Genomic DNA, 14876 nt, shown 5'->3' with positions numbered 1-14876 from the left:
GTATATGCATGGACAGATATGTTTATGTTCTGTATCATTGTTATCTACAGATGTATGTCCGAATATACCTATATAGATATATATATCTGCTTGCATATATATAACTTGCTGTATACACACACACACACACACACACACACACATATATATATATATATATATATATCTATATATATATATATATATATATATATATATACATACATATAGCTGTGGACATATATATCTATAGATGTATGCATTTGTATGTCTATATGTTTATATTTATATATATATGTATATATATATATATATATATATATATATATATATATATATATATATATTATATATATGTATATATTTCTATGTTATATCTATATCTACATATATAGATATGTTATATCTATGTAGATATTAATATGTTTGTGAAAACATCACAGTTGTGTATATCTGACATGGCTTACTGGTAAATCACTTTGGCTATGGTGTGCAGGTTCCTGCGTTCGAGCCTAGCAGATGCCGTTTATTTTGTTGCTAGGCAGAACAAGGGTCGTTGGATACAGAATGATTAAGGCACTTTAGAGCAGTTGTAAGCAGGTTTGCATGGGTTTGTACAGAGGTAAGCACTGCTAACTTCTGGTTACAGTTTTTTATACTCAATTAGCTTTTAAATTGCTTAACTTGTGTAGGCATTGCTTACCCCTGCGCAAACAGGCTTAATCCCTCTTACTGCGGCTTAAAGGTGCTTACTCCCACTTACCCCTGTGCTAATTTCTTTAAAAGAAAAGAATAAAGGGTTGATAGAAAAATGGTGAAAAAGGGGCACAAAGAGGGAAAGACAGTAGGAAAAATAGCTAGGGATGTGCAGGAAGGGTTTAGGGAAGGTCCATAGCTGCCCATTTCTTCTACAGCAACAGCTGTGCATATACACTGAATTTAGAGGTAGATTTGGACACTCAAAACCCTGGGAGCGGGGTGAGGACAACAATAATAAGTTGTGATGCCAATTAGACTGGATTACATGTGTCCAGTGGACATGTGTGCAAAATGGACAGCTATGTATGGGGTGAGATTTTATTTTTTGGGAAAAGATTGCCCTTTTTTTTTAGGTGAGAGTGGGATGTTGGGGAGGGATAGTAGGTATATTTGGGGAGCTAGGTTGGGTAGGTTAACAGACAGGACAAACAAGATGCATACAAGGGCAGTATATGACACATGTTGGGGGTAAAAACCTTGATGGGGAGGGGTGTTGGGAAATTGGAAGCTCATGAGCGTCCTTGTGGAAACAGCAGGACTGAGGTCCCCACCCATGGGCATTCACCACTGCACTTTCACAGCCCCAATGGTGGCTGTGCTGGGGGCTGAGCCACAGAGCCAGACTGACCCTCTAGTCATGACATGCGGCCCTCGAGCTGAGGTAGAAGATCACCAAGCTGCTGGTTGAGCTCTCTATGCACCACGACCCAGACCTGGCGATGGGTGACAGGTTCCTGACCGCGCCCGCTCCCAGGGGGGGTGAGCCCCACCCCCTGAGGAAATTCTACCTGAAGGTGGTGCAGGATCAATGGATGAGGAGGTCCCGGGTTGGGTCCCAGGCATGCTGATGCCCAGTGCCATGTGCAGCTGAGGTGGAACAGGTGGGTCCACTGGGACTGGCCTTCCCAAATGTGCTATAGTGTTTAGATTTTATCATCATATGAGGGTTAGTAATAGTCAAGACATTCCAGAGTTAGGTATAACAGCATGCATAGGTATTCCCATTAACCCAGACACCAGATACTGAGCAGCTGCATAGCAAACAGAACACATGCATATATGGGACCACAGTGGTAATAACAACAGCATGCAGGTACATTGATGGCACCATGCCACCAATGTTGGAATAATTCAGTATATAGCACATGCATGGGAACAAATATAACTATTTATCAAACAACAGGACATAATCAGAACATTGGGGCCATTACATACTGGTTGAGGTGGGTATGTAGTTTATTGTTGGTGATATGGTGGGGGGGATGATGTCAATTAACAACTAGTATATTCCTGTAGTCCACATTACTTTCCTAGTCAGTGCTGTTATTTGTACATTCAGCCTTAGTTTGGACAGTGATATGGCTGTCATCATTGTTATACATTAACTGGTTTTACCTGCAGTATACACCTCTCACCTGGTATACCTGTGGAGGAAATGTTTGTTAATACTAACTGTTTCTACACATACTCCCAGATTCCAGGTTGATGTTGTGCACATAGCTATCCAACTCTTTCTGCACAGACTCTGGTCATGTGTTGACCACATGCAGGTGTACCGGGACATATCTAGACTATTGTCCTCTTCAACCTTTATTGACTTGACACACACACATATACATGCTTTCCTACACAGTTATATTATGTAGCACAGTGTGGGTGACAGTGATCAGTGATACTTTATTATTCAGAGAAACTGCATCGCTCACTATTCCCTACAATACCAGAGTAAACAGTACCAGTACAGGGTATAAAGGTTTTTATTTCTCAGCACAGTGTTTGTATGTGACGTACCTGTGGGAGCAATGTTTGTTAGCACTACCTGAATGTTGCCACACAAAGTTCCAGATTACACATTAGTATTATGCATATACATCTCACTGTTACTGTACACACTCTGGCCACAGCTTGACAACATGGGGGTGTAAATGGGACATACGAGGCTTCTTACTCTCATAAGGTTTTGGGGAGTTGCTAGTGTGCCAGCTTTGTTCTCATAAATGTGTGTCAATCAGTTGTATTTCCTGTTTGCTGCCTATATGTCTGGGATCATCCCACTGATTTCCCAGGGGGACATGTTGACAGGCACCAGATATGGGCCACTTTACTGGACATTCTGGACAGTTGTGGGGTATGATTCTGTATGCAGACTAGTCCCACTGCCAAGATTTGAACCATGGCTGTGTGTGCTAAAAATGCAACAGTTCACATCTCAGTTGCATGTGCTATTCAGGTTTTGTTGTCTACCTTTTCCTTTTTTTCTGTCTCTGTGTCTCTCAGTTGTACTAAATTGCCTCTGGGGATTACACCACTCATATACAAGCATTCCAACACATTCTATTTATGGTGCACAGTGTGGGTAACAGTGCTTAATACAACAATACTATTATGTGATTGCAAATATACATTACCATATGATACCAGAGTATGCACATGCAGTCCAGCAGTTAGACCTTTATTGTCAGGCTATTACACTTTTATTTACATACAAACTAGATGAGACTCTTCCTGCCATATTCTCTGGTGTATGCAGTACTTGCCTTGAACAATACAGGCAATTAATTTACTAATACCTTTAGTTTTATTACCTATGACAGTAAATGCATGAGTATTACTGATCTGCCTCACATCACAACCTCACCAGGTGACTTCCATGGGCCTTCAGGTTCGTGGCCCACTCCATTGCAGCTGTGGAGGACATAAAAGGAATATTTAGCCATACCTATCCATGATATTCATGAGCTGGCAGTTATTACACATAGTGGGGTGATACTTAAACACAGCTGGGACATCCCCTGCTGTTCTAGCCTTTTGTATCCACTGCTACAAGACAGCCCCCTACACCTCTTCAGGTCGGCATAGTGATGCCTGTCCTGCTCACCAGTTTGGGGTATGCCAGTGGCACTGGTGAGGTCACAGGCGAGATGGTCCCAGGCTTCCACCTTATATTGGGAACCCTGGTACTGGCCCTGCAGCAGTCTCTGACAATGAGTCCTGCCATGATTATGGACTCCTGGATGCACCAGCACTGCACCTGAAAGCGCACACCCTCTCCCCTTCCTGACATGGTGCCTGCAAGGGGAAGCTACAACCAGTTATGAGATGTATTCCCGCATGTTGGGTTTAAGTAGGGCCCATTTCCCGCACTTTTCTGTGATTGACTGGTTTTGTAAAAGCTAAGCTATGGGCAAACCTGCTTACTTAAGATTTGCATTGTTTAAAGGGGTATACCACCGGGCACACTGAGTTAGCTGTCCTACACATTGCTTGCATCTCCTAAGCTGCCCTGTGCAATGCTTAGCATTACTTACATTAGACTTTGCATTATATTTTCTTTTTGGCATTGATTTCTTATTTATTACATCCTATATATCTGCCTGGTATCCATGATTAATGTGTATGTACACTGTATGGGGGTCCTTGTGTTTTATTGGGGTCTTCCACACTCTATTACTATTACACCTCATTTCTGGGCTTACTGCTGTACTCCAGTTCACATATTTATATTATGTAGTTGGTTATGGAACATATGACTGTATACTGATTCCTTTCACAGGTTCAGTTTGATTTCACTATACTGAGGACTTGTTTGGTGATACCTCATTCTTCTGTACTGCTGTGATGGCTTGGTGGTTAACTACTGTGACTATAGTATATAAGGTCCTGGGTTCAAGACCTGCCAGTCTGTTTATTTTGTTGCTGGGCAGAACATGGGCCATTGGATACAGAGTGATTAAGGCACTTTTGAGCAGTTGTAAGCGGGTTTGTGTGGATTTTCCCAAGGATAAGCACTGCTAACCTCCGGTTACACATGCTTACACAGAGTTAGCTTCAAAATTGCTTAACCTGTGTGTGCATTGCTTACCCCTGCGCAGACGGGCCTAAACTCTCTTACTAGTGCTTAAATATGCTTATTACTTCTTATTGGTGCTTAAACTTCCTTACTAGTGCTTTATTCATTATGACACTAACATTTCACTTCTGCATTTAATGCAGTACGCCAGTTCACAAATATATGTTATTTAGTTGGTCATGCAACAATAATATTGGTCATAACATGCTTTGCCATGGAAAATGGAATGTGCTGCAGTGTGACTCGAACTGGGAATGCCTGCTTGTAAGGTGAATGCTCTGCCCACTACACTATTGCTATACTGCTTCATTTGCATATATCTTCCTTGCTATCCTCTTCAGCCATTTAAACTGCATTAACCATAGCTAAGCGATGGGCACACCTGTACACCTACGGTTAGCTTTCATTGGATTTTAAAATTAAAAAAAGGGCTTGTTCATTTTATTTGTATCTGCTATTGCTGTTGTACATGTGGGGGAATGTTGCTGGGGATATGCGGACACCTATGAGCATTCTCGCTCATTTCATAGGCCTTTCTGCTATTCTCCATTGTGGGGGCATGTATATTCTGAGAGCTGTGCTCTCAGACATGCCCCCTGCACTCTTACACACTCCATGTAAGGTTAGGAGCTCAGGCAGCGTGCCTCATTACTATGCATGGCGTGCTGCCATCCTGCTCCTAAAGGGCTGCCTCCATGCAGGACTAAGCTAGTCCTGCATGGAAATTTAGTAAATCCAGGGGATTATCTTTTCTGCAGCATGGTGGTTTGAATTTTTTTTCTCTTTTTCTTTGTGTATTGTTCTTGGATTTCCAAACCTTTGGTGTGAAGGCTCCTTCTGCTTTTTGGATTTATGGATACAAAGATGATCTGTATTCTAATTCAACTGACAAATAAATGAACTGAAAATATATTGCAGAGAGATTAATCTTGCACAGAAAACAAAGATTTGGCAATAGCATGATTAACAGTGCTAAAGTCCCGCATAGAAATGTTGCACTGATTACTTTGTGGAGTACCACTCATTTCAGTTTTTGGCTTTTCAAATTTCGGTACATCCATCTTTTAGCAGCAACAATTAGTAATCCAGAATACTGCTAGGCTGTATCCCACTTCTGCAGCTCAACAGCATAATATATTAATACTTGTTACTGAAGAAAATTTCATCTGTCTTCAGTGATGTCTCTTGTTAAGGCAAGTTTGTATACAATTAAATGCATTTAAAAGAGTTGCTTTGATTTATTACATACGCTAACATAGAAAGGTGCATCTTCATGCTGGCAAGAAAAAAAAGAGATCTCTATAAATTTGCATCCAAGAAAATTCTAACAAATTCTATCTACATTCAGACTAATTTTCATCCTAATCAGTGATTGTAAGATATCTGCATTAGTGTTGCACCTTACAACCTCACTTTCACAATATATCTCCTTCTTCTATAATGGCAAAGCAGGACAGAGTAGAAAAAATTCTTAAAATGAAACAGCAAAACAAACTATTAAAAAAGAAACAACAAACATGATGTCTAAACAGCAACTTACTAAAACCACAACTTTAATAAACAATAAATGAGTGCTTTCATTTGAATTGTATCAACCTTCATCGGATAACAGATTATAAAAGAACTCTGCATTTAAATAATCTGCTAAAAATCACTATCCAGAAATGATGCCATACTATTAAAGCTTCTTGATTAACACACTTTCAGTTAAAATCATATCTTTCAATAAAACCGTGATGTACTATGAGCATAATTATGCTATAATTTTTATAATTTTTATGTACACCTAAGGAGCAAGCTATTGGACTATAATATATTAACTGTGACCTTTAAAATACCACTAATTGTAAAAGATGTACTAAACAAATATATATATACATATATATATATATATATATATATATATATCCTAAAAATATATGACAATGGTGTCATCATTTTCCTCTTCTTTCCCTAAACTTGTTGACATCTCTTTTATTCAGAACAAAATGTAATGTGTCTTCTTCTGATCACTTAAGAATTTTTAGTCAAGTCCCGAGGATAAGAACCAAAAATCTATGAATTTACTAAATAATTCTGACTTTCTGCTAGGCTAGAAAATCTAAGGGATTCAGATTTACAATGCTGTATTTGACAACATAAGTAAAACAATTAATTTAAACCAGAAGAATACAGAACACTAATTAGAACCTGTACTTTACAACTTCTGAACTAATACATAAGATTTTTAACAAAAGTATTCTTACCCTTAATCCTATATAGAGCTTAAGCAGCTCTTTCGCTTTAACAAAAATTTCACAATAAACAGATTGTTAGAAAAATATGTATTAATGTATATGTTTAGTGCTTATTAGAAGCTAAAAGGGTTAACACATTTCATTCTATTTTATGTACAGCTTAATTTTGTATGGAATTAAAAGATGCTTTTTCAAACTGCAGTATGCTTTCTGAAATTGCAAGATGCTCTCTGACCTAGTATTTGCTAGCACAGCAAAATTCATGTTTATGCCTTTTGGAAATTTACTGAGAAGCAGGTGATTATCTGCTAGGTCAGGAAAATGAATGAATAGTGAATGAATAGAACAATACTGTTTTCTATAATGTGATTGAATATGAACAATCAGCTCTGTTCATGTTATGAGAACATGCACAGCTGCGGAAAAGAAAAGATACATCAAACAAAGACTGCTTGAAGAAATGAACTATAATCTGTACTTGCTTTGTGCTCAAATTAGCCATAGTACCTTGAATGGTAACATTGCATAGTGAGAAGTCATATCTGACCGGTGGTCATCAAGGCCACGTTGTTTTTCTTAGGAAGTTTTTTTGTAAACTTGATATGCCAGCAGAAAATCATGGACAAACAGCTGCTGTGAAATAATATTGAAAGAACCTGTGATTTATTATGTCAGCTTAGTAGGCAATGCCTTGTAAGAAATGTATAAGAATAGCTTCACTTCCTGATTCTAGTTAGACAAACTCTGTATTAGCATGTTTTTGTCTCCTTGCTGCAAGATTAAAGTGCCTTAACCTGAACCTGCCGTGTGTTGATCATTTTGAAGTTGTTTTTCCTTTGACAGATTGGTTCTTCCAACCGGAAACTCTCACTTCGCCTCAGGTCAGATGGGCCAGGTGGCATGAAACAGTACGGGGAAGAAACCACATCGGTTCTTCTGCTTTGAAAGACCTCTGACTGAATTGTCGTTCAAAAGAGGCCAGCCACTTTTCTGATCTGCGACTGGAGGACGAGTTAGCAGTCTTGTCATAGATCAGGGAAACAGAATAGGTAAGACAGTTATTCTAGATAAACTGTGAAATAGAAAATCGTGGTACCACGTGAAAATAAGAAGGGTTATGTAACATTTTTTAACAGTCAGAACAATATGGGTAATAAGTGCACAAAAAGTTCCCAGGATCCACTGTTAACCGAAGATGCAAAATATATGCAATTACAGCGTGCCGACAATGTTAGATACTATACAAAATGGGTTAATAAATATGAATTTGATGGCAAATTAGAAAAATCCTCGCTTATTAAATTTATCAAACAGCTTAAAACCGACGCAAAAGGTCAGGTAAAAAAGCAACGTCAATTAGGCATTCCTCAGACACACAGGTGGATTGAGGAAGCAAACCAAAGAGAACAAAAAAGTAATAATTCAAAAACTATGTTTTTAGATAAAGAAGATAATAATTTGGTAATAGCATCAGCCCCTCTGCCCCCTCTGCTTCCCACACCAGAATATGAAGCGAGTGGACAACCTGGTCCACCTCCGCTATACCCGGCTGTTACATAAAGCCAAGACCGTATGTTAGAGATCCCATCGAGACTAGGTCTCGAACACGTAACTTAAGAGGGGATACTGAGTTATATGAAATAAACAAAAATTCACGAGCTATGAGTGAAGAAGAGATATGTCCACTCATAGAAGTATCAAATCCTCAGGCAGGACAGGCAGGACAGGACCCGACTCTCCTAGTATATAGACCATGGACACTGGAAGACATCCGGAAAGCCACAGAGGGAATTCCCCATCCAAAAGTTAATTTTAGAAAATTCTTAGAAGGCTTACAGGGCATGAGGTTAAGTTATCATTTAAATGGAGAATAAGTAGAAAAAGTAGTCAGACAAATCGTAGGTCCAGATTGGCACATGATCAGTGGCAACTGGAATCCTTGTGACGCAGAACACAAGCCACTCCCACATAGCAACGCAGAACTGGATAACAGAGTGAAAGGTGTAACAGACCGAATCTCTGAGAAGTGGAAGCCTAGGGCAGACTGGACTTGCATTAATCAATGCATTCAACAGGAAGGTGAAACTGTTGACAGATATGCTAGATTATTAGAGTGTTTTAATAACCATTGTGGGATGCAGGTACCTGAAGACCAAACACATGATTCCCCGTATGAGCAGCAACTAAAGAATGCATTTTTGAAAGGCAGTATTTTTCCTATAAGCAGCTTTATTACAAAGCACATGGTAGACCATCGTATGAGTAGATTACAGTCACTACTTGAATATGCTAGACATGCCGAAAGGCATTTTAACAGTAAAAAGAAAAAGAAAGCGCAAGTATTTTCTGTAGAAGATGGAGCAGAAGTTTATGTATTACATTCCGGAAAAAAGGGCAAGAAAAATGCCCAGGGAAACAAACAATCAGACAAACGATCAGAAGAGTTTGAAGAAAGAAAGAAAAGGTGTGAATGCTTTAATTGTGGAAAGAAGGGACATTTAGCAAGGGATTGCAAACAAAACAAGAAGGTAGCCATGGAAGATAAGGAGGGTGAGGACTGACTATATGATAGTCAAGAATCACTAGAAGGGAATAACCAAGAAAAGACAAATGCAAATGTGATAGAGGGAGTAGAGAATGTGATAGAAGAAATAGAGGAAGTACAAGAAATCACAGATGGTGAAGAAAGTGAAATTTTGGACTTGGCATTATTGAGCCTAGAGCTCTATTTAGTAGACACGAAACCGGAAGTTACACTTCTGGTAGAGGGGAGGGAAGTTAAATTCCTGTGTGACTCAGGGGCTTTACGAACCCTGATACATCCTTCCAAACTACCAGAAAATTCAGAATCACTTGATTACATATTAGTGAAAGCAGCTAATGGAAAGCTGTATCGGGAGCCACTCTCCCATAACATAGCAATAACTGACCCTATTTCAGGGATGACCCAGAAAAGCAAAACTGTTGTTTCTGCAAAATGCCCAGTAAACCTTTTGGGCAGAGATCTTATGCAGATATTTGGCATAGCAGTAGTACCGACTATGCAGGGTATGGAAGCACAGCGACAAATGGATACTTTTGTGGTGCGTCCGGGGGGGTGAAACATTTTATTGGTACAGCCAGGACTTAGTCACGACTGGTCCAGGGGCAGTAACCGAAGAACTGATGAAAGTAGCCATCAGTAAGTCCCCCTCCCTTGACACTGATAAACAGCATTTGTTGCACTGTACTCTGTATTATTGTAGCACACCAGGACCTGATAAGGAATATGAGCAAGAACTGTTTAAAAACCATGCAAACAGATTAGTATTACGTAATCTGTACTGGGACACAGAAGGGAACAGTGTAGTTAGCTGTTCATTGACCCAGGAATTCTTTGCACTCTAAATCTAATCGATTACTACATGTTAGTTTAACTAAGGACAAGAATGTGAAATGGGCAGATCTTGGAGAAAAAGTCACAAAGTGGGAAAAACAAACAGAGTTAGAATTGTCAGAACAGGGAGTACAAAAGTAGAAGTTAAATTGGATAACACAGACACACCCAGCTGTGCACTTGCAGTCTAGCAAGGACAGCTGATTAGCACTCTTACTAGAAGAGGAAGAAAATGCCTTACGGAGCATACCAGAAACTCTCTGGTCAACAGGGAAATCAGATGTAGGACTAATTCGTACAGCAGGACCAGTTACTATTACACCAAAATCAGCATTTAGACCTCAAACAAGACAGTATCCCTTAAGAAAGGATGCAGAAGTAGGAATCAAACCTATAATAGCAGCTTTACTTAAGGAAGGAGTACTAGTAGAATCTCCCGATTCACCATGTAACACACCCTTATTTCATGTCAGGAAAGCAAATGGAGAATGGCGTATGGTCCAAGATTTACAAGCTGTAAATGATGCAGTAATACCTAGAGCACCTACGGTGCCAGATCCACACACCCTATTGAATGACTTGAACCCTCAACAGAAGTATTTTTCTGTGGTAGATATTAGTAATGCGTTTTTTTCAATACCGATACACCCTGACAGCCAACATTGGTTTGCATTCACATTTCAGGGGAAAAGGTAAACATATATGCGACTACCACAGGGGTATTGTGAAAGCCCAACAATATTTGCACAAGAGATGGCAAGCAACTTGGTGGGATTTAGCCCACCAAGAGGCAGCCAAATTTTACTTTATGAAGACGACATCCTGCTGGCAGCCCCCACCCAGCAAGAATGCAGAGAAGATACCATAGCATTACTACAATTTCTAGCCACTCAAGGACATAAAGTAAACAAAAACAAATTGCAGCTTTGGAGAAAGCAGGTTAAATACCTGGGATATGTAATATCCAAAGGCAGAACATTAGATGAAGATGGGAAAATAGCAATTTTACAAGCACCCAAACCGACTACCAAGAAGGAAATGATGTCCTTCCTGGGCACGACTAATTTCTGTCGGAGTTGGATTCTAAACTATGCCTTGGAGTCTGCTCCACTGACCAACTTGTTATACAAGAAGCCTATGGCAGCACAATATTTATTGCAATGGACACCAGAAGCAGAATCAGCTTTCTGCAAACTGAAACAGTTGATAGTATCCTCATTAGTTTTAGGATTACCAAACTATCATAAACGTTTTTTCCAAACTGTAGATTGTAAGCAAGGTTACATGACATCGGTGTTAACACAGCAACATGAGGATAAGCAACGCCCCATAGCTTACTATTCATCACAGCTGGATCCAGTGGCATGATCCCTGCCCCACTGTGTACAAGCAGTAGTTGCAGCTGCAATGGCAGTACAGGCTTCGGCCTCAGTAGTGTTGTTCCACCCTCCCACATTGAGAGTGCCTCATGCAGTCGCAATTATTTTACTGCAAGAAAAAGTAGCATATCTTTCTCCTGCTAGACATCTTTCCTGTATGACTATACTCTTGAGCCAACCTCATATGACAATTGAACGATGTACAACTTTAAATCCATCTACCTTGCTCCCGACCCCTGCGGATGGCACACCACACAGCTGCCTGCAAGAGATTGAGCAAAAGACACTGCCTAGAAAAAATCTAATGGATGTTCCCTTGGATGATGCTGAGGTGACATATTATGTGGACGGCTCATGCAGAAGGGGTCCTACAGGACAGAACCTAGTGGGGTATGCAGTAGTTTCTGATACTGAGATTTTAGAAGCAAAGTCTTTACCACATAACTTATCTGCACAAGCAGCAGAATTGATTGCCTTGACAAGGGCATGTACCTTGGCAAAGGGTAAATATGTGAACATTTTTACTGACAGCCAGTACGCTTTTTCTACTGTACATGTTTTTGCACAACAGTGGAAAAATAGAGGAATGATAACATCTACTGGTAAACCGAATAATCATGCGCAATTTATTTTAGATTTGTTAGAATCCATTCAGTTACCTCAGAAAGTAGCTATTTGTAAATGTGTAGCTCATACCAAGCAACAGGATAGGATTTCAAAAGGTAATGCGGGAGCTGATACATCTGCAAAGCAGGCAGCTTCAGCTTCTGAAGTATTTCTTGTGAGTGAGGAATTACAACCTTCTGAGATTTTAGATTTAGAAATGTTGAAAACAATGCAGACACTTACTACGAAAACAGAAAAACAGAAATGGATAAAAAGAGGAGCAATTCTTGAGAAAGGGCTCTACATCTCAAAAGAAGGAAAACCAATTTTGCCGTCTAACTTGTTTAGATATGCAGCTTTGTTGAGCCATGGGCAGTGCCATGTCTCAACAGGGGGGATGGTACAGTTAGTGAACACAGTGTTCACTGCATATGGATTTACAAACTACACAAAAACTTTTTGTTCAGCATGCCATGTTTGTAACAAGCATCATGCACAAGGGGCATTGAAGCCTAAGCAAGGGAGTTTCCCAACACCACCGTACCCATTCCATAGTATCTGTATGGATTTCATAGAACTAAACAAATGTGAAAATAAGAAATATTGTCTTGTCATTATAGATATGTTTTCCAAATGGGTGGAAGCTTTTCCGACCAAAAATCCAGATGCAGCTACTGTTGCAAAAGTCCTTATTAAAGAAATTATTCCTAGATTTGGCATACCGGAAAAGATCTACAGTGACAATGGCACACACTTTGTAAATCAAACTATACAACAGTTGAGCCGATATTTCGGAATTTCCTTAAAGAACCATTGTGCATACCACCCCCAATCCGCAGGATTAGTAGAGAGGCATAATGGGGTTTTGAAAAACAAACTCAGGAAATTGATTAGTGAGATGCAAAAGAACTGGGTGCACTGCCTGCCTCTGGCACTGTTGAGCATGAGAACTGTTCCAAATGCAAAGGGGTTAACTCCTTTTGAAATACTGTTTGGGAGGGCATATTATATACCTCAGTGGAAATCTCTCATGCCTGCAGACCAGGAGGCTGACAGTTCACTTGCAGAATATATGAGATGACTTTTAAGTAATAAACAACTTTTGCAGTTAAATTCTGTTTCAGATAAAGAACAAACCAGACCATCGGAAGCAGCAGTAGTCCCAGGCATGTGGGTCTGGGTGAAAGTTATCAAGAAGAAGAATTGGACCACACCAAGGTGGGAAGGGCCATACCAAGTGCTACTGTCAACACCCACTGCAGTCAAGATCGCAGAGCGAGCATCCTGGATTCATCTGACACACTGTAAATTGGTTAAAAACTTTGAACTGGACAAAAAAACTTGTTACTGTTACACAAGAACAAAATGACCAGATATGGAACAAATAGAAATGCTGAACAACCTCAGAAGTATTGCATGATCATTCTGTTGGCCATACTGATAACATTAATCTTTTTTTTGTGGCCTTTCCTTTTTCCAGCCACACGAGCTGAACTGAATAAACGAGATTAGTTACTTATAGACTGGCATCTGAACTTTAACACTTACCAAGCAATTAAATATGTGTATGCTGAAACTTTTAATGTTTCGAATTGCTGGATCTGCACAGCTATACCAACAACATACGGGGGATTATTAATGACTGCTGTCCCCTAGGGGTCAATGAGACCTGGGAAAATTTGATTTTCGATACTACAACTGTGAAATCACAAGACAAAATAGCATTGTACCTGCCTGTTACACAAAAGGGAATTGTATGTTTTTACAAAAATGATACGGTACAGGTGGGTTGGAGCAATTGTAACGTGACTGTTCCATACAAATGTTATATCAAAGCTAATAATGCAGGTTATATTTGTGATGCAAACTATGACTCATATTTTAAACTTATGCACAAAACGGTTGATGAAGTACAACATAATCCTGTTCTTTTTAAACAGCTATCTATCATTGATAAGAAAATGTTTCATGCAGGGCAAGTATATATTAATACTAAAGTAGAGAATTGTTATTTTGTGTGTGGGAAAAAGGCATACAAATGGTTATCTGAGAATTGGTCCAGCAGTTGTTTTTTTGGGTTACCTGGTTCCGGCCATACGACACACTGCAGTTTTGCCTCAAGGACGAATTTGAAATGTCAGAGAGGTCACCAAGAAACCTGGAAATCCAATCAAGAGACCTGAGAATCCAATGGGACGAATCAAAGCAGGCTGGAGAAACCATAACTCTGTGAAAAATAAAGATAAACTGACACACATGGACTTGAGTGACACTATTATATCGTGGGCAGGTATAGCCCCTGCATATGGCACAGTGCAATCAATTTGGGTGCTGAGAAAACTGTCCAAACTTCTTGAAGTAATGAGCAATGCAACTTTTTCTGCTCTTGAATTAGTGACTGATGAACTCAATGCTATGAGAACTGTGGTGCTTCAAAACCGCATGGCTCTCGACTTCACCCTTGCAGTGAAAGGTGGTACATGCGCTTTAAGAAAAGAAGAGTGCTGTTCGTATATTCCTGACAACCAGCATAAGATAAACGACCATCTTGAGGTGATTCAGCAAGTGTCGACCATGACCAAACCAGGCCCATACCCACTGACTGATTTTTTCCAGAATTTGTTTGGGGGGTGGGGTAGTATCCTAACGAACATCCTGATTGCCATTTGTGTGGGATTACTCCTATTAGG

The 14876-nt window shown here is 39.7% G+C and overlaps 1 protein-coding gene across 1 annotated transcript in view; it reads left to right on the top strand.

The window, feature by feature from the left end:
* Nucleotides 1-14876, top strand: part of LOC122800250 (solute carrier family 2, facilitated glucose transporter member 11-like) — a 361259-nt gene that overhangs the window by 81455 nt on the left and 264928 nt on the right. The window lies entirely within an intron of this gene.

The sequence above is a fragment of the Protopterus annectens genome, chromosome 4.part0, assembly GCF_019279795.1.
Source record: "Protopterus annectens isolate FY-2018-M chromosome 4.part0, PAN1.0, whole genome shotgun sequence".
NCBI classification, from domain to species: Eukaryota; Metazoa; Chordata; order Ceratodontiformes; family Protopteridae; genus Protopterus; species Protopterus annectens.
The sequence above is the reverse complement of the archived record's forward strand: the minus strand, read 5'-3'. Positions and strand labels throughout refer to the sequence as shown.